Source organism: Aulonocara stuartgranti, assembly GCF_965226115.1.
Source record: "Aulonocara stuartgranti genome assembly, chromosome: 23".
Taxonomy (NCBI): Eukaryota; Metazoa; Chordata; class Actinopteri; order Cichliformes; family Cichlidae; genus Aulonocara; species Aulonocara stuartgranti.
In genome coordinates this window covers 51,216,929-51,234,190 of record NC_138958.1, presented here as the reverse complement: position 1 = coordinate 51,234,190, position 17,262 = coordinate 51,216,929, and the positions used below count along the sequence as shown (strand labels likewise).

Sequence of the window (17,262 nt, the reverse complement as noted above, 5' to 3'; positions counted from 1 at the left end):
AACAGTCTGCCAGCCAACCCAGGTGGCCTTCATGGGATGGGAAGAATAGTCATCACACAGTCGTTATCAGGGAGTTGTTTTGGTGGGCTCCAGCCTTGGGCCTGCAGCTGGCGCCGTGGTGTCCGAATGTTGAATATTGTTGATTTCTGTTTTGTGAGCAGCTCGAATTTTAGCACTCTGAGACTGGTCCCTCAACTTCGCGTTGGAGAGCCGCGAGCCTCCCCATGATGGTATCAAACTTCAGTTCCAAGGTGTTGTCAGTCTTTTGATTCTGAGACCTCACAACTGCAGTGATCCGTTCCGCGATGTTTTCCAGCTGTCGCTCAAGGGTCTCATTTTGAGCAGGCCTCTCTCTGATGTTTCCCCTCATACGCTCAATGGTGTTGTTTTGAGCCTTCACAGCAGCTGTAAGCGTCTCCAAGGTGTTGACCATATTACGTTCGTTGTGAGAGGTCGCACCTCGTCCCGGCGCTTCGAATCCAGCGGGCAGACATGTGGGGGTTTGAACAGCCGGTTCCGCTTTCTTATTTCTCTGATAAAGCAGGGCTAGGCCAACGCCGATCAGCATGAACCCTGTTATCATGGTTCCGAATAGGTAGATATCTTCAGCGTCCTCGATCGACAGTCCCGCCAGGCACACGGTCCTCCAGTTCTGCCACCCGTCCATCGTGTAACCGGCAGGGAAAGTCCCTCCAGGGCACTCGGGCTCTCCCGAGCCCAGACTTCTCGTTGAGAAAAGGGTGTCAATAGCATTCAGAGACCAGTTGATCAAATCCATAATTCTCTTTTAGGTTTTAGAGAACGACAGTGAGAGACTGTTCCAGGGAAAGTAATGCACGCAAGACAAGACAAGGACATAGAAGCAAGCAGGGAAGATAAGGGTGAGGAGGAGAGGAGAAGTGCGACCGCCTTCGCTGAGAGCTGAGAGCTGAGATACCTCTTTAGGTAAATACTTGGCCACAGTGTGCCAAGTAGCTGCCAGGCCAAAGGTTTTGTGTGATTGTTTTTAAAAAACAATTCTTTTTTCTTTGAAGCTCAACTCAAGACTTTGCAGCTTAATGAAAATAGAAATACCGTATTTTCGCAACTATAAGGCGCACATAAAAGCCTTAGATTTTCTTTAAAAAGTGCGGCGCGCCCTATACTGCAGTGCGCCCTGTGTGTTGTAAGGAGGACGTAGAAGAGAACACCATGAGAACGCTAAAGGGTGAAGTGTGGGCGTTGATTGTATATACCGAGACAATGGCACATACCTGTATAAAAGAACAGGTATGTGCGTTATGCAGGACATCGTTGTTTTAACAACCCTGAAAATGGCAAAGAGACACGCTTACGAAGCACAGTTTAAACTGAAGGCCATCAGCTACGCGGAGGAACATGGAAATCGAGCAGCCGCGAGAGAATTTAAGATTAATGAATCGATGGTTCGCAAGTGGAGGAAGCTGGAAAACAAGCTCCGACAGGTCAAGAAGACGCAGCTGAGTTTCCGCAGACATAAGGCGAGGTGGCCCGAGTTGGAGGAAATACTTGAGCGGTGGATCATCGAGCAAAGAACGAGTGGGAGAAGCGTTTCGACGGTCACCATTCGACTAAAAGCAGTTTCGCTAGCAGAAGAAATGAAAATTGAACATTTCCAAGGAGGTCCGTCTTGGTGCTTTCGTTTCATGAAACTGTGCCATTTTTCCATCCGGACCAGGACTACGGTAGCGCAGCAACTTCCAGCGGATTATAAGGAAAAGCTGGCCATCTTCCGCTCCTACTGCAGCAAACACATCGGCGACAAACACATCCAGCCCAGCCACATCACTAACATGGACGAGGTGCCGCTCACTTTCGACATCCCGGTGAGTCACACTGTGGAGAAGAAGGGGACCAGCACGGTAGCGATACGCACAACGGGGCACGAAAAGTCTTCTTTCACTGTTGTGCTTGGCTGCCATGCTAATGGACAGAAACTGCCGCCTATGGTGATTTTTAAGAGAAAGACTTTGCCTAAAGAGAAGTTTCCAGCAGGAATCATCATTAAGGCAAATGAAAAGGGCTGGATGGATGAGGAAATGATGAAAGAGTGGCTGAGGGATGTGTATGTAAGGAGACCAGGTGGTTTTTTCAAATGCAAATGAACTGTGAGCTTGCTATCATTCCCGGAGGCCTGACAAAGGAACTCCAACCGCTGGACATCGGTGTGAACCGGCCGTTCAAAGTAAGGCTGCGAGTGGCGTGGGAGCGATGGATGACCGATGGAGACCACAGTTTCACTAAGAGTGGAAGGCAGCGCCGGGCGAGTTACGCCACAATTTGCGAATGGATTGTAGATGCTTGGACTAACATATCTGCTGGTACTGTTGTTCGAGCTTTCGCAAAAGCCGGCATCATTTCCGAGGAGCCGCACGGCACTGAAAGTGACTCTGACAGTGAAGAAAGTGAACCTGGCATGTTTGATGGAGATTTAGCGCAGCTGTTCAATTCAGACACAGAGGATGAGGACTTCGATGGGTTTGATTGATGACAATTACCAGTAATAAAAATGTGAGTACAAAACTCAGTTTTGCTCCCGCTTTATTTTTAAACACGCATACTTGTATGCGCCCTATAACCAGGTGTGCCTTATGTGTGTGTTAAATACAGTAATGGCACACATAAGTGAGACTGTGCCTTTTAGTATGGTGCGTCTTATGGTTGTGAAAATACGGTAAGTGTCACAGCAGCGTATCACCCTCAGACAAATGGCCTAGATGAAAAGACAAATGACAACATAAAAAGGTGTGTTTTATTTGTATGTAACATTTCATTTGCTTTTAAGACACTGTCACTATTGTGGTTTTTTTATGTCCACATGTAGAGCCCTGAGAAAATTAGTCAACAGTCAACAGAATGACTGGGATGTGTATCTGGATGCTTCACTGTTTTCCTTGAGGTCCAAGGTCCACACCACAACCAAATACACACCATTCCGTTTAATGTATGGGAGAGAAGCTACATATCCTTCTGAAGTTCCTGTTGAAGTCCCAGTAAGTGTTATTAAGGAATTCTATTTATGCAACAACTATGATAATGCATAAATTAAATGTAATCTTAATTGGAAATTGTGCATATTGATATTGGCTGCAGCTTTAATCTTCTCTGCTTAACTTCTATATGCAAGATACATTTAAAAGATAAAGTGACTAGTTACTTCTTTATATTTGCATCTTTATGTAAAGTAATAAATGTTGAGGAGACCTTTAAGTATAATGTGTTCACCTATGGAAGTGTAAAAATGACTATACAAAAAATGATATGAGTCTTTGTGGCTTTCTGTGCTCAAAGCTTTATAATAGTATATTTACTTTTAAACATGAGTTATTATAGTTAGAATTTTCAGTTCATGTTTCACATGCATTATTTGTCTTTATGATTTTAATTGTAATTTAAAATGTGAAAATTTTAGCTGTCCTCCATTCTCCCTGAGGAGTCGAGTTACGGTGACTTTGTATCTTCTACAAGAGACGCACAAGAGCAAGTTAAAAAAAAACTGTAGAGGAAAATATGGCAAAGTCCCAAGACTTACAAAAGGAAGCCTATGCCAGACGAGTCCAGAAGAAATACAGAAACCTAGCTGCGGGAAGTTTATTGTTTTTTTTTTTGTTGATGAGTGAGTATAGGGGTGGGATTTAATAAGTTTTCTTCGTCCCACTCCTTTTTCAGGCAAGTTTTGTTTTTTGTTTTGTGTATTTTATGTTCAATATAGGTATTTGTTGTGCCTGAAAATGAATAAATGAATGAATGAATGAATGAATGAATGAATGAATGAATGAATGAATGAATGAACCTTGTGTACAGCGTTGGAGATGAAGTTCTTCTCCTGAACATGAGGAAACGTGGAAGGAAGGGAGGAAGGTTTGATCCAGATTTTTCAGGACCCTACACCATTCAAGACATCGCTGGCAAATGTGTGAGATTAAAAAACACGGAAGGAGCAACTTTAAAAAATCACTACAGCATTGACCATATCAAGCCGTACAGAAGAAGCCACCATGTAAATGTCAGTGACAATGAAAAATACCCAACTCACAGTCAGACAGTGAACAGCAACACAGACCTGAAGATGCCCCCCTGCCATCCTACTGCTAACCCTCAGTGCCAGCAAAGTCCAGAGGATACCAGACCCTCTATTATTCATTATGCACCCAAAACGGCTGACAAAAGTTGTTTCTCCCACAAGGAGTTTAATTCTGTTCCTGGACCGGAAACGCGTGAACAAGAACTTCCCTCCCAGACACGAAGCTCAGAAAATGAAGGTGGCATAGTGAACAACTCTTTTTGGCCCGTTGGTCATTTGTTGCCAGTTTGGCGTTGCAACATGATTGATCATTGCATGACTTTGTTTGCATTTTGCAGTCTTCAACTCATATTGGATGTAAAGAAACATGCAACATGCACTGAGCTTGTGGAAGTCTGGAAATGGATCTGCCTGTCAGTAATTTTCTCTTTTGCCCACCCGCTGTACCTTTCCTATTTCTCTGCGTGAAAATGCATGTTTATTGTGTTGACTTTTTTCCATTTGTGGCCCGTTGGCCTTTACCCGGCTTTTCCACTAAAAATCTCATGCATGCCTGAGCTATAGGGATGGGTATCGAAAACCGGTTCTTGTTGAGAACCGGTTCCCACTGTTTCAATTCCTTGGAATCGTTTGCCATTTTTGCAAACGATTCCCTTATCGATTCCAGTCGCCCCGAATGACGTCACCACGTTGCGGAGCGTCATTTACCTGGCAGGAAACATGGCGCCTAAGCGGCTCAAACGCTCAAAAGTTTGATTATACTTTATGAGAACCGATGACAACAGGGCAACTTGCAAAGTAGATATTTCATTTAAGGGAGGAAACACTACGAATATGCAAAAGCATTTGCTCACAAAACACGCGATGTGACACGCGTTTTTAATTCCGCTCCGGACTCGTGAATCTCAACCCAGCAGCAGCGCTAACGTTTGCACGTCCTCTCCCGTTAATGCGGCAGGTAAATAATCAACTAACAGTGCATATTATGTTAGCGCGATCTGCCTTATTACAAAACCTGCCATTACTGTACATGTAGGTGACCATGATGAGAGAGACAGACAGAGTCTGGCTGGCGCTCGCTGGCAGTTCTCGCTGCAGTCTACCGGTAGCGTCTCCTTTCAGGCCAGGATAGACTAATGTCACCGAGCAGTGTCTAAGTTTGTGGTCAAAGGCTTGCACCCGTTTGCCACAGCAGATGCCCCCGATTTTTGGTAAGTGAATGTGTTTAATTGTAGGCAGGAACATTACTGGATATTCTTGTGTAATTGCCACAGAACAATTTATGTTATACTTTGTTATTGCTACAGAAGAATGTTGCAGCTTTAAGGCAGGGATGACTCCTGGAGTTGCTTTCTCACTGCATATGCTTTATTTCACAATCAGATCGATTCGATAACAAAAACATACAGCAGCTCCTCTCCTACTCCTAGCCCTTCGCTGCGGTGGAAAAAAGAACGACTTCAATCCCCTTCAAGGAACATACGTACAAAATAGTTTTCCTGATACACCAATGGGGCGTTCAATGCCATCTTGTAAATATGAGTACTCTGGCAGAGTAACAGTTCAAATGAAAAATACACCAGAACAAACAAGCAAACAAAAAAAGAAGTGTGGGGTACCTTTGAACCAATGAACAAAGTATAACAATTTATACTTTTTAACATAACCCGACCCCGTCAATATGTGATATGTCTCACAAGAATATTTATTTTATCATTTTACATTTACAATTTTTTTTTCCTGGGGACCCTGTGACACCCCATTGAAGAGCCGTAGGCTGGATCTCTCAAGATCTCACTGTTGGGTTTGTAAGGCCATGTTACTCCTAAATTTCTATCTTGTTCAAAGAGAAGATATAAAACAAAGCTCTGAGCTAATCGACCTTAGTGTTCTCCTTTTTTTTAAAAAAAAAAAAAGAATCGATAAGAGAATCGATAAAGAATCGAATCGTTAAACAGAATCGAAAATGGAATCGGAATCGTTAAAATCTTATCAATACCCATCCCTACTGAGCTAACTTATCATATTTTTCTTTTAGTAAAGAGGCTATGGCGTGCAAAGGATACTGGGCGCTTGGAGTCAGTTGTTGGACCATACAAGTTATTTGATTCCTCTTTACGAACACTGCAGGGGTCACGGTGGCTTTCTGATGAGGTAAGAGAACTTATCATTATTGATTCTGATTTTGAAGTGCTGCTCCTTCTGAAGCATCTGAAGCACCATTAATAGTTTAAAATGTGCAGGTAGGTGTGGGGGGGGGGGGGGGGGGGTTATATAGCAAAACTCTGATAAAGTTTCACCCACTCACTTCAATAGGAACGATTGTTATCAACAACAACACAGATGTTGTGACATCTGTGACATCATAATACCCAGTTTATGCAGAAAGAACCTTTATCAGAAATTATATTCCTTTCCAAGTTTTTGTGTACAGCACTCAAGCAGTTACTTCAGAATTTGTTGCTGCTGGTTTATAAACTCTGACTTTTCAAAACAGGTCATTGATGCATACCTGCACCGTGTCATTGAGAGACGAAAGGTAAGTAAGAAATGTCCTTTGCCCACTTATATTGAAATACAATAAATAAATAAATAAATAAATAAAAATGTATTTACTGTTCTGTAACATTTTTGTATACTTCTACAGAATGCTGTACACCTGCTCTGTTCAGTAGTTGCAAGCTCGTTGTTTTCTGGGCAGTTCAGATGCCTCACCAAGGTAAGTTGAAAGTTAAGAAGTGGTCCAAAAAGTTGACTCATTTCTATTTCTGAGGACAGAGTTCAGTTCCTTTAAACAACACTATATTTGAAAACACCCTGAGATGCATGGTACCCAAGTAAATCGAAATTACTCTGCACTTCCAATCCCACAGATGAAGTTCCCAGTTGAAGACATGTGGTTGTGCCCTGTGAACTTTGGTACGCACTGGATTCTTGTGGTATGTGTTCATATAGTTATTAATTTGCGTAATTTGTTGTGAAGCAGTTTCTTGCTCAGTGTTATTCTTAAATAGGTTTTCAGTGGCAAAAACTATAGTGATTTTTAATTTATTAACTTTTTCCTTTAGATTGTCAACATTTCTGCACAGAAAATACTGCTCATAGACCCCATGGGGAATGAAGGTGTTTATGACAGGAAAATTCTGCGCAACTGGAGGTATGCATGATACTGAGGTATTATTCTTAGATAAAACATTTCTTGTTTCATTACAAACATTTTTGTTCAACTAGGAATTTTCTGAGGATGAGAGGGCATGAAGACACCATGGAGTGGCAGTTACAGACTATGCAACACAACAACCAACAGGATTCCAGCAGTTGCGGAGTTTTGCTGTTAAAGGTAACCCTTATTCAAATGATTCCATTTATTGTTAGCTACAATTAGGACTTTATATTACAATAATGAGAAATCTCAGTTTGCAGAACACTACCTTGCTTTTGGAGAGAGGTCAGTGAAGTATTAACCACTACAGAAGCAGTTGTGCTGGAGCGAATGCAGATAGCTTGCACCCTACTTGAACATCGAGGTAAGTCCAGTAAAGTCCTTATCACGTTAGAGTGTGTACTTCCATTTTAAATAGTGCTTTTTAAACACTTTCAAATAAGACCCTTCTTTAAGTCTAATTAAAAAAAATTCAGGGGACTAATTTGCCATGAAGTATTTGTGGAACAAATTTACTACTATTTTTTAATTAATCAATAAATAATGTTTGAGTAAAACCTAACCATGAATGTGTTTCAGGGAACGCTGAGGATTACTGCATTGTTTGCTCTATGTTAGATACGGACGCTGACCGCAGCATGATTGAAATGGTAAAACAAAACCAAACAAAAGAAACACGTAAGTCTTAGTATCATTACTTGCTAATCATGTTTAAAATGTTGACTAATAGTATTCACCAAACATATGAGCCATTTATTTTTCCTTTCCAGGTGCAGTGTGAATCTTGCCAAAGATGGGCACATTTTGCATGTGCAAAATATAAAGAGCAACCAAGAACATAAATGCAAAAATATGTAAGGAAAACACATAACAACTTCTAATAAAAACAGCTGTCTTTTCCCCTCTATGTCTCTTTGCATTCTTTGTCAACATTAGATGATTGTGTGCTGGAGGCACGTTTTAATAGTGTGATTTGGCCATCTGAACGTCCTACCCATACGACGGAGCCATTAACTACGTAAGGTAGCATATTCTGATAAGGTAGCACGGATTGATAGACAAGACCATAAATTTACGCTACGGTAGGACGTTTTGTCAGAACAGTGGATACAATCTCACTGCACCTAGCCGAATCCTTCATTGCCCTGACGAATTCTGTGGTGTATCTTCATTTACTTTAACAGATTTTACATAGTAAATAAAGTTTTGTTTTTCTGAATGTTCTTTTTTCTTTTAAAAAAATAAATAAATAAAAATTAGATATAGATCTCTCTCGATCTCTCTCTCTCTCTATACACACACACAGATATTAATGTAGAACAATTATGTGTATATGTTAGTTTATAAGACCTATGTTATATATAATTCAGAGGAAAGGGGATGTGTTGATATGTAGGTGTTCATGTAATGATAAGGTTTACCAGCAGGGGGGCGCTGTATTTAAGAAAGCTCATGAATGCCTCCAGGGGAGCACATAAAAGACTGGTCTGTGGTGTGAGAGGATGAATGGTGTTAATAAAATGTTTGGGGCAGTAGCTCGCAAGGCATAAGTGGATGCCGTGTTATTTTTAACAAGCGCTACGAAGACAACACACGACCCTCCTCTCCAAGGACAGAAAATGCAGAGAAGACTCACCACTCAGCAGGCCTTGGAAATGATCCTGAGTGAAGTCAACCCTTGTGACTCGGATGGAGAAGACCTAGAATTTCAGAGCTGTCTGATCAGTCTTCAGGTTAGGAAATAATATGAAATGAAACCTATTTCATGTCAAACAAGTGAAAAATACTAAAAGAAAAGCAGAGCAGAGTGACAGAAATATCTACTCTACCTTTTTTTTATAGTTTCCACTTTTTGTGTGTGCTGGGTTAGGTGTTAAGGTTACTAGCTAACCCCATTTCATTTCAAACAAGTAAGTGGATATAGTAAGTAAGATATTTCAGACATTATTCCGATACAGAGGAGGAGATACTGGAATTATAATTAGTTTCTATGCATGCATTTGTGATTTCGTTTGACCTTCCCACTGCTCACAATTTGAATTTGTTCACACTGCAGATGAGGAGACTGCTTCTCAACCTAAAAAGAGAGCTTGTTTGGTGACTGAGACAGCGAAAGATGGCACAGTGTGGCGTGAAGAACAGGTGGGGCCCTGTCTCCCTTTCACCCCAATAGAAGCGTACGCTGCAGATGGAGAGCCAACGGCTAAGGCCAAGAAAAGTATCTCGAGTCGCCTTCAGAGCTTCCTGTGTTTCATCACTCTTGACATGCTTCATAGCATTCAAGAATGGAGTATTCAACATGCACAGCAAACGGAGCATGTTCATTGGTTCATGGACCTCCCTGAACTAATGGCATTTATTGCAATTGTCATCTTGCGGGGGGTTACTAGGGTTCCATCGCTACGTGACTGCTGGTCAGCAAACCTGGGTAGGGTTGCCAACCGTCCCTTAAAATACGGAATCGTCCCGTATTTCGAAACAAAAGTACACGTCCCGTATTGAGCTAATAAGGGACGCACTTTGTCCCGTAATACAGTGAGAATCAAAAGTAGTCTATAAATGTTAATGGAATTAACGCTTTGTTTGAAAACATAATTCCCAGCCCCTCTCCTGCTTTGTGACCAATGAGCTGACAGCACACTTATGACAATTCGAGTATGACAATTCAGATTATCTCATTGGTCGAGGAAAGGTCGCTTACAGAGAAAATACCGGAAGACAACAGATGACCACAACAACAAGCATAGCCAACAGGGAAACAAACGCCGACACTGCGGTGCAAGTCTCGGATGACAGTACACCTAAAGCTGGGCAGACACTGTGCGATTTTCAAACTGCACGATTGACTCGCAGGGGTTAGAAGTTGGTAGGTCACGATGCAGGTCTCACACTATACCGCCCGATGCTCTGATGCGACCTGAGAGCTCACACTGTGCCTCCATAACATGAAGGTTATAACAGACAATCTGTCGCTCTCTGTCTTTCACTCACACAGACACACACACACACACCACCACCATCAACTTTGCTAAATTGCTAATGAAAAACACTGATCAGGCAGCTGTGATTAAGCAGCAGTGTAGATCCAACTGTTTTCACGGTTGTTGTGGTCGTGATAATTTTGTGATGCCACATCGAAAAGGCTCGGATGAGCTTTCTAAAGTTCTACAAGTTGTGCCTCCATGGCTTGTGTCCAGATCACACGCTGCACAGCTGTGCTGCTCCGTCTTTTTCACCGACGTTTACGTGTTTGCGCGTGCGCAGTGTGAGCGGCTGTGGTGACACCCTCACGAGCGATTGATGATCGGGAGCTGGTCGTGAGGTGTTAATCGCTTCTCGTTACCCCACGTATACTACACGACGCACGATGAAGGCCAAAATCGGGCCGATCACCAAATCGGTCGCACGACTCAAAAATCATCTCAAAATGGGCCAAAAACCGCACAGTGTGAGCCCAGCATTAGAGCAGCAATGTTTGTTCCCCTCAGAGAAAGAAAAAAAAAAAAAAAAGGCTGCAAAAGTACAGGGAGGACTGGGAAAAGGAAAACACCTGGCTGGAAAAAGTTAATATGGGCATGTGCAGTGAATATCAGCGCTATGTGGCCAGAAGTGTGATAATATAACTTTTTGTGTAATAAACATCTGCAAGGATAGATGATTACAACAAATAGATGACTAATACATAAAAGTAATACATAGATGAATAATGATGATGAGTTATGATGCGTAATCATGGGAACAGGCGGGTTTACAAACAGGAGCAGCTGATTAGCATTAGAAAAGCTGAAATAATACCTCAACTGAAGCCAATTGTACTAAATGCACTAAATGTGCACTGTTACAAGGATATTTTTCTTTCTATTGTTTTCTATTAATTTATATAATTTTAAGTTAAGCAGGACAGAGTTCTTTTAAAGAAAGATTTACTTATATTCTCAAAAGTTAAGCATGACAGGCTTCTGTTTAAGAAAGAGACCTGTTTTACTGTGTTAATGTTGTCATTTTGAGCTACAAAAAAATGGCTAAATGATCATTTGTTTCCCATGTGTTCATATCACAAAGAATATGCATCTGCTTAAATCAACTTCAAGTCAAATGGTTAAAAAAATAATTTCACACACAAAAAAAGAGCTACCACACTGGGAAGCATAGCTGGACTGGCCATCGGGCATATGCCCGGTGGGCCGCTGGCGATTTTTTGTTTTTATGGGCCGATGGATTTTTAATTTTTTTAATTTTTTTATTTTTTAGGAAGGGTATATATAATGAAAGGTGTTGGATTGGCCAATTGGTCATGATCGACTCTGGGCTGGACCAATTACAGCCGAGGAGGCTGGATGCACCCTCCCCCTTGTTTAGCAATCACGTGATTTTCGCGCATTGCATGCCGGGAACTCGTGGCAAAACAATCCAAGTACCGCATCAAATGCAAACATTTGCAGCACCGCAAAACGTTCATTCTCCGGTTCCAATACCTTCTTTTTTTTCCTTTGCCGCACAAAAAAGGAATGTACAAAACAAAAGGAGAACAATGCCGGTCCGTACAAAGACAGACTCGACGAAAAGACAAAGAAAAGATACGAGGAAAAAATCAAAGGAGTGAAAGAGTGGACAAAAGACGTCAGCGTGCTGCCCAACTTTCACCACGCTCAGATTTATAATTATACGCTTCTTGGAGTGAGTGCATACACTCATGAAGTTTAGTAACTTCAGGTCACTGCAACAAGCCCAGGTACAGTTTACCGACGGATGGGTACAGGACCTTGAAACGCACCGTGTAGAACGAAAGACTATTGTACATATCATAAGTTTACCAGTCTCACAAATCGTCTTCATAAATACACATTCATTAACAGTTTATTAATAGGACCTTTGAGCTCAACGGTAATTAATTAGTAGTGGAAATAATTTCTGGTAGTGTAACAGTGTTTGTGGTATTATTCCACTTGCCACAAATATCAGTGTAATGGGGAAACAGCGCCCCCCCTCTCGGTGTGGCTGGCTGCAGTAATCGCTGCCAGTCTGCCGTAGCTATACGAGAGGTGAGTTGTATTGTTCCGCACACAATATAGCTAAGTAGTACAGACACATAAAACATGTTTGATTAGCTGACGAGCACCGAGTGTAATAAGTGCTTAGTGGACACATGTCCAACACCAGTTTTATGTACTTTTCATTTGTTTATTAATGTGTGAAACTGCATGCTAAAGCGGAATGCTAATGAGATGTTCTGCCGTAGTGTGCTGTGCGGAGTGGTGTGTGGCGAGCCTGTGCACTGATAATACACCGTTGTTTCCATTCAGGTACATCATTTGTTGTTGCTGTTATTTTATTGTATATTAGAAATTGTAATATTGCTGCAGTAATCGCTGCCAGTCTGCCGTAGCCATACGAGAGTGTGCTGTGCGGAGTGGTGTATGGCGAGCCTGTGCACTGATAATACACCGTTGTTTCCATTCAGGAAATAAAGTGGCAACGATCGATCAGAGACTCCTTGTCTTTTTAAAAACACTACACAACGCAGAGTCGAGGAGTCTGTTTGGGCCGAACTGTTGCAGCGGGATGAAGCAGAAACCGGTTACAGTAGCATTACAGAAATGTAGCAGTGACAATAATATTGTATGTTGTAATCGCAATGGACAATTAGTGATACAAAACTACTGTTTTATCTTGTGAATAAAAGTATATGGTTTTGTCAGTGTACCATGGTTATAACAGAAGCGAAACGCAATATTGTGTCAGGACAATTCACTATTTATGCACAATAAACAAAGGAGCATAGCGCGACAATTTCTGTTCAGCGCCAGACTTGCTTGTAATCTATATCACCAATTATGTTAAGAAAAATGACGCATTAACTACTACAAAACTCTGACCTTTGTGGGAATGCTTGGATCAGACTAACATGTGAGCTGGAGTGTTCTGAGATGTTATATTTGGTATATCCAGACCATCCGTCGGCTCTTACTTCGGAAACATGGCTTAAAATTTTTCACTTCAACGACGTAATCCGATAAAAAAAAAAAAAAAAAAAAGGATCTCTTTACCCATCAGCTTCCCGTGGCTGTCATGCGACCGGCTATTGCAGTTAATAATACAACAGCTTCTTGCCATTTTTTGGGTTTCTTTTTATCGCTGTGTAACTGAGTTCAATTGAAAGCCTGCGTGCGCTAGTACCTCTTGCCACAAGTTCCCAGAATCCTTTGCGGTTTTATCCCTGAATGACGTCACATTTCAATCTTTATCCTGGTGGGCCGGTCTCTAGTCAAAATGCCCGGGCTGATTTTTTGTCCCAGTCCAGCCTTGCTGGGAAGGGTGAAGACAACTGGGTTGCCCGGCCCTGGCCACGAGGTGTCCCTTATTTATTTTTCAGGGAGTTGGCAACCCTAAACCTGGGAAACCCACAGATAATTGGAACTATGGCACGAAACCACTTCCAAGACATCATGCGACACCTACGCTTTTGATGACAGGTCCACCTGCGGTGATTGAGCAAAGACTGATAAGTTCGCTGCAATTTCCAGTGTGTGGGGATCATTTGTCACCAACTGCATCACGTGCTACAACCCTGGTCTACATATTCAATTCAATTTTATTTATATAGCGCCAAATCACAACAAAGGTCGCCTCAAGGCGCTTCATAGATACAGAGAAAAACCCACCAATCATATGACCCTCTATGAGCAAGCACTTTGGCGACAGTGGGAAGGAAAAACTCCTTTTAACAGGAAGAAACCTCTGGCAGAACCAGGCTCAGGGAGGGGCGGCCATCTGCTGCGACCGGTTGGGGTGAGAGAAGGAAGACAGGATAAAAGACATGCTGTGGAAGAGAGACAGAGGTTAATAACAGATATGATTCAATGCAGAGAGGTCTATTAATACATAGTGAGTGAGATCATATCACTGTTGATGAACAGCTTTTCCCATCAAAGACTCTGTGCAGTTTCCTGCAGTATATTGCAAGTAAACCTGACAAGTTTGGGATCAAGTTCTGGGTGGCTTGTGACCTAAAATCCAAGTACATTTGCAATGTCCTCCCATATCTTGGCAAGGACCCCAATCCAGTGGGGAGAGACTGTCTGAAAATGTAGTGATGAGGCTGATTGATCCTAGACAAGGGCAGAAATGTTACCACGGACAATTTCTTCACATCGCTTTCACTTGCGCAAAAACGTCTTTGACGGAAAACCACCATCCTTGGCACAGTCAACAAGATTCGCCGGGAAATTCCTCAATCCGCTGGACACACAGATCGCAATGAATTCACCACTCAGGTATGTTGCAGGTCTTTTGTGGTTCTCCTCCTTGAATCGCTACCTTATCATGGTGGAGGGGTTTGTGTGTCCCAGGGATCCCAGGGGCTATGTTGTCTGGGGGCTTTTGTCCCCTGGTAGGGTCTCCCATGGCAAATTGGTCCTGGGTGAGGGACCAGACAAAGAGCAATTCAGAAGACCCTTATGAAAAGAACATTGAAGGAACAGTTTACCCTGTCCGGGATAGGGTTACTGGAGCCAGGCCCGGGGAGGGTGCCCGAGGGAGAGCGTCTGGTGGCCGGGCCTTAGTCCATGGGGCCCGGCCGGGCACAGCCCGAAGAGGAGACATGGGCCCATCCTCCCGCAGGCCCACCACCCGCAGGAGGCACCATAGGGGTCGGGTGCATTGTGTGCCAGGTGGCAGCCAGGAGCGGAAGCCCTGGCGGACTGACCCCCGGCTGCCAAGACTGGCAATAGGGACATGGAATGTCACCTCTCTGGTGGGGAAGGAGCCCGACTTGGTGTGTGAGGTTGAGAGGTACCGGCTAGATATAGTCAGGCTCACCTCTACGCATGGCTTGGGCTCTGGAACCAGTCTCCTGGAGAGGGGCTGGACTCTGTCTCAGTCTGGAGTTGCCCCTGGTGAGAGGCGGCGGGCTTGGGTGGGTATTCTAATATCCCCTTGGCTTGCTGCCGGTACGTTGGGGTTTTTCCCGGTGGATGAGAGGGTTTGTTCCCTGCGACTTGCGGTCGGGGAACAGGTCCTGACTGTCATCTGCGCTTATGCGCCGAGTGGCAGTTCGGAGTACCCAGCCTTCTTAGAGTCCCTTGGGGGGTGCTGGAAGGTGCTCCACCTGGAGACTGTTGTCCTGCTGGGAGACTTCAATGCTCACGTGGGTAACGACAGCGAGACCTGGAGGGGCGTGATTGGGAGGAACGGGTACTCCCTGATCTGAACCCGAGCAGTGTTTTGTTATTGGACTTCTGTGCTAATCAGTTTGGCCATAACGAACACCCTGTTCGAGTATAAGAGTGTCCATAAGTGCAGGGATAGCTCAGTAGGTAGAGTGGTGGCCCCATGATCGGAAGGTCGGGGGTTCGACTCCACTGAACGGCTACCCTGAGGTACCCCTGAGCAAGGTAGGATCCTCCAGCAGCCACTGGGCCCAGGCTCCTCTAGCAAGGCACCAACAAGTAAATCAACAGTGACTTCAACGGGCCATCACAAGGAAATACCAATCTCATCATTTTGAAAATGTCACCTAAAAAAGCAAACCCAGGAGTTGAAGAGGAGTTGGAGGAGATTAGGAAATCGCTTAATTTCATGTCTGATGAACTGAGCAAAGTGGCTAAACAACAAGGTATGCTACATGACCTAATGGATGAAATAAAACAACTAAAAAACCTCATAAAGGACAAGGACAAGAAAATAGACGACTTGGAATCGAGGACCTTGAACAATACACAAGAATGGATGATTTAGTCATAAGTGGTCTGGAGACGCAACACCGAACCTACGCCAGAGTAACAGCTGGCGGAGGTAAAGACGGTGAAGATGCCCCGGTAGAGGAGCTGCAAACGCTTGAACAGCAAGTGATAAAATTCCTTCAAACGAAGAATGTAAGTATTCAGAGCCATCATATTGCAGCATGCCACACGCTCCCCAGAAAAGACAGTAAAACAAAGCCAGCAATCATTCTTCGGTTTGTGAGTCACAAAACAAAGATTGAGTTACTGAAACAGGGTAAGAAGCTAAAAGGGACTGGTGTGTATTTAAATGAACATTTAACGAAAAAGACTGCTGAAATTGCAAGACAGGCCTGAGAAAACAAAATAAGATACAAGCGACATGGACGAGGAACTGCAAAGTAATGATAAGACTAAATGGCAATCCCGAAGAAGCGAAAGTTGTGATGATAAGAGAACTCAAAGACTTAGAGCAATATAAATAATCAGGAATCTGCTATGGAATCTATTGGAAAAGTGACGATTGGATAATGAACAATGGGTATGGAAAGTGTTTCTGGCCTTATGGCTCAAAAACAATGGAAACAACAACAACAAAAACACATAAATGACAAGTTTGGACACAGATTATAGGTTTCCATTCGGAGATATTGAAGAGGAAGACTTTGATTATGAAAAGGACTGTCAAGGTGGTTATTTTGCCACACACGCTGAGAAAACGAACTTCAAAACGTTTAACTATGCAGAGCACAACATGCATGACCCTGAAAGTAACATTGACCCAGATACCCACTTCTACAATAACACCAATAATACTTGTGAGTACTATACAGATGACCAATTCAATGTGAATATTAAAATGGCAAATGCATTGTCGGTCATACATTTCAATAGTAGAAGCCTGTATAAAAAATTTTCTAAAATTACAGAATGTTTAAGTAAGTTAAAAAAGTTTAATATAATTGCAATATCAGAAACATGGCTCGATAATGAGAAAGTGAAATGGGACTGGAAGGATACGAATTATTTACAATGAACAGGGTGAATAAAAAAGGAGGCGGTGTTGCTTTATATGTAGATAAAGTTTTGAAATGTAGTCTGAATGTATGTCAAGCACCATAGATAACATATTGGAATGTGTCACTATTGAAATTCATGTTGAAAAAGCTAACAATATAATTATAAGTTGCATCTATAGGACACCAGGTTCATGCCTTGGGATATTCAATGAAAAACTTGCTGCTATGTTTAGCAACCTAAATGATAAAAAAGTGCAAATAATTTGTGGTGATTTTAATATAGATTTGCTAAACCCAAATGGACATCAGAAAACAACG

At 42.7% G+C, this 17,262-nt stretch overlaps 1 long non-coding RNA gene across 2 annotated transcripts; it reads left to right on the top strand.

Annotated features, from left to right (window-relative positions):
* Nucleotides 1-2,869: 2,869 nt before the first annotated feature.
* Nucleotides 2,870-8,064, top strand: LOC309700351. 2 transcript variants are annotated; one of them, XR_014274648.1, is made up of 10 exons: nucleotides 2,870-3,011; nucleotides 6,081-6,196; nucleotides 6,540-6,581; nucleotides 6,690-6,761; nucleotides 6,916-6,961; nucleotides 7,111-7,199; nucleotides 7,274-7,382; nucleotides 7,459-7,569; nucleotides 7,785-7,883; nucleotides 7,976-8,064. It is a non-coding gene; the product is annotated as an uncharacterized lncRNA (long non-coding RNA). The 2 variants fall into 2 exon arrangements; XR_014274649.1 differs by having other exon boundaries at nucleotides 6,916-6,981.
* Nucleotides 8,065-17,262: the final 9,198 nt, after the last annotated feature.